The sequence below is a fragment of the Haliotis rufescens genome, unplaced genomic scaffold (genome assembly GCF_023055435.1).
Source record: "Haliotis rufescens isolate VD_foot unplaced genomic scaffold, xgHalRufe1.0.p SCAF_10, whole genome shotgun sequence".
Classification (NCBI taxonomy): domain Eukaryota; kingdom Metazoa; phylum Mollusca; class Gastropoda; order Lepetellida; family Haliotidae; genus Haliotis; species Haliotis rufescens.
Window position 1 is genome coordinate 28854486 of NW_025963780.1, and position 12913 is coordinate 28867398.

General features: G+C 41.8%; 1 protein-coding gene across 1 annotated transcript in view; it reads right to left on the minus strand.

Annotated features, from left to right (window-relative positions):
- Window positions 1–12913, minus strand: part of LOC124135055 — a 135118-nt gene that overhangs the window by 41123 nt on the left and 81082 nt on the right. The gene's annotated exons all lie outside the window — the stretch shown is intronic.

Sequence of the window (12913 nt, forward strand, 5' to 3'; positions counted from 1 at the left end):
GTCGCGAATTACGGAATATCTAGAAATATAAATGAGTGAGTTAGTGAGTATGGTTTAACGCCGCTTTTAACAGTATTCCATTGTCAGCTTAACGTGGGAGGAAAGCCTTAAGTGATGCAGGTCTCAGACGTTTACCACTTCGTTGAAACCCACGAGCACGGGTATGGTACTGACAAACCTAGAAACATAATCGGGGCGAACCGGGATGCGGACCCACAATCATAGGTTTCTGGCGTGCCCAAGGGTCGCAACTCTGCACAGCTAATCGCGGCTCCTTAGACGACTGGGCCACCCGTGCCCCAAGAAATATAAATGAAGCTTTCGGAGTTATATTTATTATATACTTCAGTGGGAAAGACTGTCTTTTCCGAAGTTGAGAACAGTGATATTGTCATTGCAGTGAACATAACACTTCGACGGAACTTTTGTTACCTCCCCTCAAATTGTCTCCCTTTTATCGTAAGTGCCCGGCCCGTCCCCGAACTGTTGACTTCCTTTTTACGTTAGTTCCACATTGACAAGACAAAATTATGACACATGGTCATTTATGGAGTTAATTTAGCTTCATGACTTTTGTTATTCTCTTGAAAATGTTTCGTTATAAACAGTAAATTTCTAATTCAAATCGTCAATCGAGACTGTTCGTTTCGCAAAGCGCCATTTTTGTTCCCTGAGCAGCGTGTTTTCTTTCGCGTCAAACAGCGGTCTCGTAGTTTTCAAGAATACTTTTTGTTGTGGTAGATTTTGTATATAAGCATATGTATATGTATCATAAAGTTTCGTGAATCTCAACAGTTTTTGTTTATACCTTTAAGATTTTGCAAACATGAAACTACTACTTTTGTCGCAGATACAAGGGGTGGTGACCCGTCCCTGTGTGTTAGTTAGGGAGAATTTACATTTCCTGGTGTTACATTTGTAATGAAATAATTTAATTTTCCTATAGACTACACAAAAAGTATATAATAAAAAGGACATTCCATGTGTCTCGTGAAATATCATATTTCTCTCATCTCGTGACGGGGGAAAAGGAGATATTTCACTCGACACGTGAAATATCCTCTATATATTATTCGTTGTCATGAAAAAGCGCATGAAATATCAACCTGCCAACCTATTGTTCATCTGACGTAATGTTATCAATAATGACATCATGAAGAATGGATGACGTCATATATATTATGTTGTTCTGAAGAATGAATCAACGTGATGTAATATCGCCTCACCCGACAAATCATCATTGACAATCGCTAACATAATTAATATGCAATTATTGATTTTAACACGAGCTCCTTTCTACCCTTATGGATAATATTATATAATGACTGCTGATGCGATCTTAAAGGGGGCTGAGGTCTTTTACAAACGGAACAGGGCCCATATGCACAAAGTAAACTTAGAGCTATGACTGCCATAAATCAGTGTTAGGAATTAATCGTGTTAACGCTTAAGTTGGCCCAGGATTACACTTGACAGGCTGTCCAATGCAACGCGCTCTATCGTATTCAAACTCGATAATTTAATATATGCTATGTTTACTTATAACCATATGTTTTACAGGAGACCAATCACACAGTTCTTTAAATGCGTAAGTCCCCAGAGAATATTATATAAGCCAGCTTTAAACTGTGTCCAATCACTCACATCCTCGCTGATTACATTTTCATGTAAGATTTAAATTTAAAAAACCCTAACACATGCCAATTGACAAGACAGGTAAAAAGATGGGAGCACAATAACACCAGTAAAACAGAGAAAAAACCCAAACCTTTCAACGTCACAAACGATACCAATACGTAACAGTATTGTCTCAAGACACTTAAGTCTCTGTCTTTAGTTCGTAGACGCACGTCGACGATTTAACAAGATAGACTTAATCGTATTGAGGTCCAGTGCATCCAGGAAATCGTACAGTGTAGATATATCACCGTGATGACACAGCGCAGAGTGGCGAAAATACCAGTTTTACGACTTCTGGTGCTGTGATAAATGGTTTTGTATTCCCTGACGTGTGTCTAGCACAACTAGGTGACGTAAATCTTGCTGACATCAGACTGACCTCAGCCAAGGCGGAAATTAGTTGATGATGCCAGTCATAGTGTAGCCATATGTTGGATGTTGATTAAATCGTGTAAGCGGAGTGCATTATGGCTACATCATCTAACTTCCGTTCATTTTATCATGACCGACTCCGTGGTCTAGTGGTAGAGCGTCCGCCCGGAGAGCGGAAGGTCCGGGGTTCGATCTCCGACCGCGTCATACCAAAAGACGTTAAAAGATGATACTTGTTGTTATCCTGTCTGGCGCTCGGCATTAAGGGGCTAAAACAAGGACTTGTCGGCTCGGAGTCAGTATACTGTGTCTGAGTGGGGTATTCAGGTTAAACTGCGGCATGGTATCTCAGTGAGCTAGCACTATAAATCGGCATCAGTCCGGACTAGTACAAGCAACCACACAAACACACACACGTACATGCACGACGCTATATAAGTGCAATAATCTTGGACGCGACGTTAAACCTCATTTCACCTCACCTAATTTTATCATTGTTTTGTATATTTATTAAGCTGACGCACGCTGTCACATACCAGGTGTTCAGTTAACTGAACTTCATCAGCTGCCATGGTAACCAAGAGGGAAAACATTGAGTTACACTACAAAACATGATATACCTGGTTTCTGGTTCCATTCACATCATGAACGTTCATGTGGCAAAACTGTACCCGTAAAGATCCGGGGTAGAATAGGTCTTCAGCAACCCATGCTTGCCGTAAAAGGCGACTATGCTTGTCGTAAGAGCTGACCAAAGGGATCGGGTGGTTAGGCTCGCTGACTTGGTTGATGCATGTCATCGTATCCTGATTGCGTGGATCGATGCTCATGATATCAATCACTAGATTGTCTTGTCCAGACTCGATTATTTACAGAACGCCGTCATGTAGCTGAAATATTGCTGAGTGCGGCGTTAAACAACAAAGAAAGAAACAAACAAAATGTTTTTGAGCTGAATGTCCGACCACAAACGATGATTAATAAGAACTTGACCAGATTATTATGTCCATCCAACAGGTTTATGAGTAATAGCTGAACCAATAGCCAATTGGAGATTCGGTTTATTCGCTAACCAGATCGTGTTTACTAACGGGAACAAAGCGCTGATTTGAAGGACCTAAATTCTCTGCGTAGAGGCGCCTCAGCTTGTATAAATCCCAAACGTGTTTAGAACCTCGAAACGTGTTTAAATTATGGGAAAAGAGACGTGTGTAGATTACGGGGCAAGATACGTGTTCAGGTTTGGGTTTTCAACACACATAAACACATATTCTGACAGTAAACCAGTTTCAGAACATGAGAAGATATTAATCTTAAACATTTAAGTGCAATTCTGTATTTAGAATCAATAATGTTCATAAAATAGTTTTTCAAATTGGAATACGGACTCAAACTCCTTTTGCAGATTTAAGTTAGCTTCTGGTGCCAAAGAGTAATGCAAAGATCTTGGAAGACTCTGCCTCAGGCAATGCAGAAAGAGATGCATTAACTTCTCAAGGATCCCTTCACAGCAAAACATCCTCATCTTTGCTTAGAACGTACGAAACTAATCCTGCCATCATGCAGCCAACGGTACATGTGGGCAACAGGCGCCATGGAAACAGTCGCAAAACCAGCGAGAACATATCACTTGTCGTACATTCAGCTTTTCATTTTATCATAGGTAATTATATCGAAAGGAATTCTGAGTGAGTGAGTATGGTTTTACGCCGCTTTTAGGAATATTCCAGCAATATCACGGCGGGGGACACCAGAAACGGGCTTCACACATTGTACCCATGTCGGGAATCGAACCCGGATCTTCGGCGTGACGAGCGAACACTTTAACCACAAGACTACCCGACCGCCCCCTGAAACGAATTCTGAAATCAAATTGTATTACCACTTGTACAAAAAGATGTAACGGCACAAAACTAGTCATTTTATTTCAGAATGTATCACCTTACCCGTGGTAAGGTACTCAACACAGTGTCAAATAACTTCTTGTTATTGGATTCATGTGTGTGTGTGTGTAAATTACAATTAGCACATGGATCGCCCAGTTAATTACCCAGCACGATGCCAACCCATCCCTTCCTCAATAACCAGTGGTGCTTTGGAAAACAATGACGCTGTACCGTGAAAATTGGTCAGCTTTAACACAAAACCCAATAAAATGGCCTGGAAATGGCTAAAACAAGCGTGTTGCCATACCAGAATAAGTGGGATTCAATTTGCCTACGGGGGTTTAAAGAGCCACTGTGACCATTTTCCCAACGTCGCTACCACGAGGAAGAACCTGTCATCGACACACCAGGAACTGGGCATTGCAATAATGGCATGCTGGGCGGAGGACAGTCGCTGCATCGTCTGTGACGTCAGAGCAGCACCAGGGGACGTGATACCGTCCACGTTTACAATGTGGTTAATTTCCTTACTACCGGGCGTAGTGAGGGTAATTACTTGAATGAGGGGTAGGCTTGAGTGCCTACATGCTGTGACATTTGCATGAGCACATACCGATTGTTAGGGGCTTCTGTGTATGCATTCTGATCAGGATATGCACGTTTAGCTTAGGCACGAACTATTTAATATTTCAGTGTCTGGGTGTATGCATGTCTGGATTTAGTTTGAGACAGGATGTGTTTTCAGGCGGCGCTGCAAGATAAACATTTGTTTCTCTGAACTTTGGCGATAAACATTTTTTTTCTATGAAATGGTCGTCCCCTTAAGAGAACCAAGGTATTGTAAACAGAAATGAGTGTTTGTTCAGTAAAGTCAGATTATTGTTTGTTTGTTTGTTGTTTAACGCCACACAAAATAGTAGCGACAAAAACAATTCCATATTCATAAGAAATCTCTACCAAAAACTGAGTCGATTGTACGATTCTGACAATATCATGAGCATGTGTTTAGGAATCACTATCAAACAGTGATGATACCAGGTGTTCGCGAAAAGGTGGCACCCGTCACAAACACCTGCAAAGGCGAGTCAGATGTTCACCTAAACAAATTTGGGAACATATGGTACAAGTCGAAATAGGGAATTGCACCAGATGTCATTTTTGTCACTGGAGCGTCAAATTTGGAAATGTCCTCCACATGTCTACCATAAAACCTTTTAAAAGCTTGGCTGAGGCCTTGAATGTTTTAACCTTGATCAAACAACTTCTGAAAAAGATTTGTACGACACTCTTTGAAATCTTGGCACAAAGAGCATGCTCGATTGTACCTCAAAAGTTGTGAAATGTAGACACCAAGGGCTGGAGCTGCAGGAATATTGCTCGACTGCGAGCATCATCCTTCGTAACTGGGATACGATGACATGTATCAACCAAGTCAGCGAACCTGACCAGACGCCCCTGACAAGACGCCCCTTTGGACAAGCATGGGCACGGATCTTCAAAGGTCACTAACGCGGGAGAGTAGGAATGGGTTACCGCCGCTTTGTGCAATATTCCACTCCTATCATTTGGACAATCTTCGGTTTGACGAGCGTGGCTTTAAAAACGTGGCTTCCCTACTCCTGGTCGGCGTTTCCAGGGAGGTCCCCCAAACCTGGGGAATCCTATGAACATTGAATATGTATGTTAGGTGCGTGCCAATTCCCGCACAATGGAAACACATATAGTCCCTGTAGAGTCCACATAACATGTAATTAGCACGCCATCAGTGAGCTGTGCATTGAAAATTAGGCAAGAATGCAGTATACGGGACACCTTCCGCCATTTTGGTAAGTGATGTGCACGAGCTGATTCCTTATTAACGGTTTCTAAGTTTTCAGACGCAATTTTTGTCGCCTCGCTAAAACAACAGGGGGTTTTGGGGCTTGCCCCCCACTTAACGGCTTGAAGTCAATGCTTTCGTAAGTAAATGAAATGTTTAATTACCAAAGTAGATATAAAATGCAATGTGCTCGCTAAAATGTGGCTCCAACGGATGTCACTGATGAGGTTGTCGCACGCCTTGATGGAACTTGTAATTTCGAGTACTTTTTCGATGTTGATGTCCCATTTTCGATGTTTATGCATCGCAATTTCAAGGTGTAATTATATTTAACCATACAAATGCAAGCGTGGTTTAAATGCAACTGTTTAAGAATATATTACTTTGAATGTTTTCCTCATTAACTCACGGCTTTGTTATTGTGCTGTAATCTTAGTGGTACAGTTTCTGTAACCCTGTTGAGAGCTAAAGAGTCGAAAAATGGAGACCTTAAAAAGACGGGGGAAAAATTGTAGGCAGAATTACTTCCCTTCGCCAATATACAGCGGAAACTTTTATGACATTAGAAATTCGTTCACCACAGTGACATGATACATATATCGGCGTGTGAATTGGTGCACATAAAATATTTATATATTTTTTAGCAGGGAAGTAAAGTAGGACCAGCGGGGTTTGAAAACTAGCCAAAAAGAAAATGTCCTAATGGTTGTTGTGCTCAATAGGGTTGTAGGGAATATTGATATTCCTAAGTACAACCTGGTGGGAATATTGATGTGTTCATTCAGTTCTGTCAAGGGTAAAGCTTAATTAAGACTGATTAATGGACACACGCTGCACTGGGGAAACAGTGTGATGAGGCTATTCATGAAATGTGCTCTTACTAGCTCGGCAGTATGAAGGTTTGCATAGACATTACCATCTGGACCCTAACGACTTTTTAAGCTTGATCGTTTGAGAAATGTTGAAATTAGAGGTGTGTCACGTTGGCTTTTTCTTGGTGTCTATTTAGTGCAAATCAGGTGCGTGTACCCGCCATTGTGTAGTTACCAGGTACTGACAGCTCCACGAATTGGTACATGATGCTGTGAATGAGTGACCTTAGTTGATAAGTTGTTTTGGTTGTTGTTGTTGTTGGTTTGTTTCTTAACGCCGCACCCAGCAATATTCCAGCTATATGACGGCGGTCTGTAAATAATCGGTTCTGGACCAGACAATCCAGTGATCGATCAACCAAGTCAGCGAGCCTGACCACCCGATCCCGTTAGTCGCCTCTAACAACAAGCATAGTCGCCTTTTACGGCAAGCATGGGTTGCTGAAGACCTATTCTACGCCGGATCTTTGCGGGTCTAGTTGATAAGTTCATGAGTGTCACAGCCACAGTGCAAATGTCGACTTTATGAGGTCATGAGATGAGATGAGATGAGATGCACATGTTATTGTGACCTGAACAAGTTGATACATTTATAAATAGAAATCTCCACTCTATCAATTCACAAGATGAGATAACCATGTTATTGTGACCTGACAAAGTTGATACTTTCGTGAGTAGACGACCCTATCAGGTCACGAAAAGAAATTTATATGCAACTTGTTATATGACAATGTATTTTATTGTTAAACAATGATTGTAACTGAATTATATTGTTTTCTGTTGAGATTCGTTTGAAGCTCATTGCATTCATTTGTATCTGGACAGTGATTAGTTATCAGGAAAGAAGTATTATTTACTGTAAGCAGTGGTGAGGAAGTTACTATATTTAGATGCTAGTTTGATGTGTAAACTTCCGAAACAGCTGGATGTCAAATGTTAGATAAACATGTGGAATATTCTGTCATGTGATGGCACTGCGTGGAAAGTCCTGAAAGCTAGTCAGACTATTGATGTCGAGCCGGCGCATGACTGTCTCATCTCACATTTCATTACATCAAGACCAGCTTTCGTGTGAAGATCACTCATCACCTCGGATTCCCAGCCTAGGCCCATCTCGGAAGCTTCACCACTATCGCTGCTGGGTGAATATATTATTACTACTGACTTTTGCTATCACCACTGTATTTTGTATTTGATACTGACCACTGCAATCATGTTATATGCTGCCATTGAATATTATAGTTCCATACTATTGTTAACTGCCATTGTAATTGCTGTGCAGTATTTTGTATTGATTTGTAAACCTAGTAAATTTTGCAGTACATTTGTTAATTGTATACCATTTGTTGGTGGTTTGTTTCACACTAAGCTATGTTACGTACAGATATCTGGGTTAACATATTGTTTCAATTTGGGGTGGCCCAGTCGCCCACTCGCCTAAGGTGCCGCGATTCGCTGTGCAGAGTTGCGTCCCTTGGGCACGCCAGAAACCTATTATTGTGGGTTCGAATCCCGGTTCGCCCCGATTAGGTTTCTAGATTTGTCAGCACCATACCCGTGCTCGTGGGTTTCACCGAAGTGGTAAACGTCTGAGACCTGCATCACTTGGGGCTTTCCCCCTACATTAAGCTGATACGCCGCGATATAACTGGAATACTGTTAAAAGCTGCGTTAAACAAAACTCACTCACTCATTTCAATTTAGGAATCGACACGTAACACACTGCATTACAAGTGCCGGACTATTTAAAGACCGACAGACTTGAGACTGCGATGTGACATAGCACCGACTGGCTCCCTTGCATTCCTGTACACAACACACAGGAGAATGACTCCAAATATACGAGATATCAAGAAAGCGATAGATATATCAGAATGTTTAAAACAATAATGGGTTCATAAAGGAATTACATATCGCTGTAAAAGTCGGGATATATTCTACAAAAACGAAACTTGGCTTGTTGATTTCTTGTTGGTTTTATTATTTCTAATCATGAAAGCACCTGGATATTGACGTGTAGTCATTCGTATTACACGCTTACCAACCTTTGATATTTTCAGAATGACGAGAAGGCCTATATTATGACAAGGATGTATCAGCTGGAATACAGTGGCGTCGACAATTTTGCTGCGCTTCGTGGTTATTACAGATACTGATCGACGTAGTCTCAGCTCTTTTGGGGGCACAGGTGGCCCACTCGTCTAAGGCACCGTCATTCGCTGTGCAGAGTTGCGTCCCTTGGGCACGCCAGAAACCTATGATTGTGGGTTCGAATCCCGGTTCGCCCCGATTATGTCTCTAGGTTTGTCAGCACCATACCCGTGCTCGTGGGTTTCACCGAAGTGGTAAACGTCTGAGACCTGCATCACTTCGGGCTTTCCTCCCACATTTTGCTTACACGCCGCGATATAACTGGAATACTTTTAAAGGCAGCGTTTAACCAAACTCACTCACTCACTCAAGATATACTATTAACGATACAGCACCTCACTAAATCACTCAGAACTCCTTTATATTTTGGAGAGGCTATCAAGCCTCAAGACCTTTTTGTGATATTATTTCTGGTGTCCCCGCCGTGATATTGCTGGAATATTGCTAAAAGCGGCGTAAAGCCATACTCACTCACTATACACATACGTATGCGTACTAGTCATTACTCACTATTGCTGAGGTCAGCATTTGGACCGACCCATATACATTAAGTGTCCCAAAGAGGTGGCCCAGTCATCTCAGGAACGAAAGGTTGCTGTGCAGAGTTGTGTCCCTTATTCGCGCCAGGATCCGTTGATCATGGGTTGAACTATCAGATTGGTCCTGATTAAGAACCTTGTTTCGTCAGCACTGTACGATCTGTGTATTTGGCTTTTCTCCTACATTAAACTGAACCCCTGATTGACCTCGAATTGACACCTCGAAAGTAGGAAAAGGAACCAAATTTATATTGTCTGTCCTATCCTGGTTCACAAAGAATCAAAACGGGGTATAAACGATGATATAAACGCGGGACATTCACGTCCCACAAATCTGGATGTAAAATCCTGAATATTTAGGTGAGTTAGTGGGAGAAGAAGGACCGACCTTTTTTGAAATTGGGATTGGGTTTAAAATACAAACTTGTCAATACCGAACAAGCATAATTTTGCTTATTTATTTTTTTCAGAATATATAATTTTTCCTGATACCCATTGTGTTGTTGGTGAAAAAGTTTGGCCTCTTCTGAAGAGAGAATATATTGTAGTGGCTGTGAAAAACAATATTCTATCTCTATCATAACAAGAATCATCATCCCCTCCCCCGGAAATATGGATAAGAGGCGACTAACGGGATCGGATGGTCAGGCTCGCTGATTTGGTTGAAGCATGTCATCGATCCCAAATGGGTGGATCGATACTCATTATATCAATCACTGGATTGTCTGATCCAGATTCGATAATTTACAGACCGCCATCATATAGCTGGAATGTTTCTGAGTGCGCGGTAAAACAACAAACCAACCAACCAAACGAAATAAGGACTGGTCCCTTGGGGTACTTTAATAGTTGGTAGGTGAATACGGGTTACTGAATCATACAGAGAGTTGGTCCAATCCCAGGACCCGTAACTACTTGTTTGTAATCACAAAAATCGATCCACAGACCGAAGCTAGTGCGAGGCGTATCTGACCGATCTTACTTCAGTCCTGGAACCCTTAACCGAACAGTTGTATCAACAATACCTGTAATAAAATGGCGCCAACGAACGTTGGTTATAAAGACGCCACCATAACCATCAAACGAACACAGAGTGAAAGAAAATCTGAAAACAAATCCGTTTTTTTTTCAATTTTCTCTTTCACGCCAACCCAGACTACAGTCTCAGCGGATAACGACCAAACCATGATGGCGGGCAGCCAGGACGGGCACGTAAGTTGATGGAGCTGTATCGAACCTGTTGTTAACGTCATAGTGGCAACCATCTGCATTCGTTACAAAACCTTTTACTCAAAAAATGATACTTTCTAGACAACGAGGCACCAGCATGGATTTAACAACGCTGAACTACTCTGATTTACCCAGGAATCATTGAAAAGCACAATGTTCCATTTTTTTTACAATTAATGTTTTTCGCGTTTTCGTGACAGCGAAGGCCATATGTTAAACTAATCTTTGAAGGTTATTTCCATGTGAGAGGCAAAACCACTTCCCAGACTTCATCATCCCATGTTCCCTTGACAGCAATTCAGGAGGTCGATGTCGGATAAAAGTTGGGTGGGAATGGGGAGGGGGGTTATTAGATTTGCAAGTTTTCGATTCGACAAGATCAATTACTCAGAGTTTTTTACAATTAAAGTAAATAAATAACAGCTCAAATTGACATGTCTTTAACCTGAAAAAACGAGTGTGTGTGTGTGTGTGTGTGTGTGTGTGTGTGTGTGTGTGTGTGTGTGTGTGTGTATGTATGTGTGTGTGTGTGTGTGTGTGTGTGTGTGTGTGTGTGTGTGTGTGTGTGTGTGTCTTTCCAGTGTTCGAAATACCTGCCTGCCCGACCGTCCGAGACAGGTTGATTTCAACTCGGGCTGCCAGATTTTCAAATCCCCCTGCCCGACGGTCGGGTTATATTTCATATGTGAAAATATTCTAAATATTTCCCGATGATAAGCATTAATTTACATGTGAAGATGAATGATAAAATGTAACCAAAAAGAAACCCCGTTAGCTTATCCTGAGAAACATATGATTATAGTGGGCAGGCAGGTTTTGGTCAGGGCTGGCAAGTATTTCAGCTAGCCAGTCCTGTGTTCTGGCTGAAATTTTTGGGAGTTTCATACCCTGGTCTTTCTCTCTGTGTGTCTCTCTCTATGTCTGTCTCTCTCCGTGTCTCTCTCTCCCTTGGGGACCGACAACTTCATTGTCTATGGAGGGTCCTGGGATGTTGTGTGGAGAGGAGATATTGTTTCAGCTACAGCAGCACACCAGATGTTTGTAATTAACACTGTGACCCTAAATATGTTTTGACAATTTTATTTGTGGCAGACAATTTATTTTTTTGAATTGTCTGAAAAATATTTTTTGGCAAGCAATTTCTGGGACAATATGTTTTTTACGAAAAGTTTGAGATGCTGTTTAAGCACACTCCCGACACTTTTTTATTCTTCATAGATTACAAGTTTACTGCTCAAACTGTATTTTTTACAAAAGAACCACGTTCGTCTCTAAATTCTGACTTAACTTTTCGTGTTAACTGTGTTATCAATAATGTGACATGATCAGGGTTACAGCTGCACATGACGGAAACCCTGTTATTTCGCAACTGCTTTATTCGAAGGATCACTGAGGCATTTATCCGGATATCTGCTAATCTGGACGATTTCATTTAAGACAGTACAGTCCTGATTAACGGGGTAAGCTGTATTGAATTTCAGTTGATATTGGTATCCGGTGAAAACGTGCCAGCAGATAGAGCGTGCTTCGTGAAACATTGACTGCTGACTGAGTTGGGTTCAACGCCGCTTTTAACAGTATTCCAGTTATATCACGGCGTGTCAGCTTAATGTGGGAGAAAAGCCCGAAATGATGCAGGTCTTAGACGTTTACCACTTCGGTGTAACCCACGAGCACGGGTATGGTGCTGACAAACCTAGAAACATAATCGGGGCAAACCGGGATTCGAACCCACAATCATAGGTTTCTGGCCCAAGGGACGCAACTCTGCACAACGAATTGCAGCGCCCCCTCGTGAAACATTGAAAGATCAAGCATGGAACCATGCCGGGGATAAGTTACTGAATATTAAATTGTAGGAAAGTCTTTTTGTGAAGGATGACGAAGATGTTTTCCATCAAATTGTGACAAGATCGCGTGAAATAATTCCCTTACCATAAGCTGCGTGATAGGCGGTAGTATCACCATGCTGTTTAGTAAACCAAATCAGTCCATGATATACGAGGGCAGAGATGGAAGGCTGACAGTTTACTCTCAACTTCAATGTATACCCAAAGCGATGCGTAACTCTTTAGAATGAGTGAATGAGTATGATTTTACGCCGCTTTTAGCAATATTCCGGCAATATACTGGCGGGGGAAACCAAAAAATGGGCTTCACACACTGTATCTCTATCGGGAATCGAACCCGGGTTTTCGGCGTGACGAGCTAACGCTTTAACCACTAAGCTACCCGAACGCCCCTCTTCAGAATTAGCGAGTGGACACATATATACACATATAATAAATATAACTCCGAAAGCTTCATTTATAGTTCTGGGGGCACGGGTCGCCCAGTCGTCTAAGACGCCGCGATTCGCTGTGC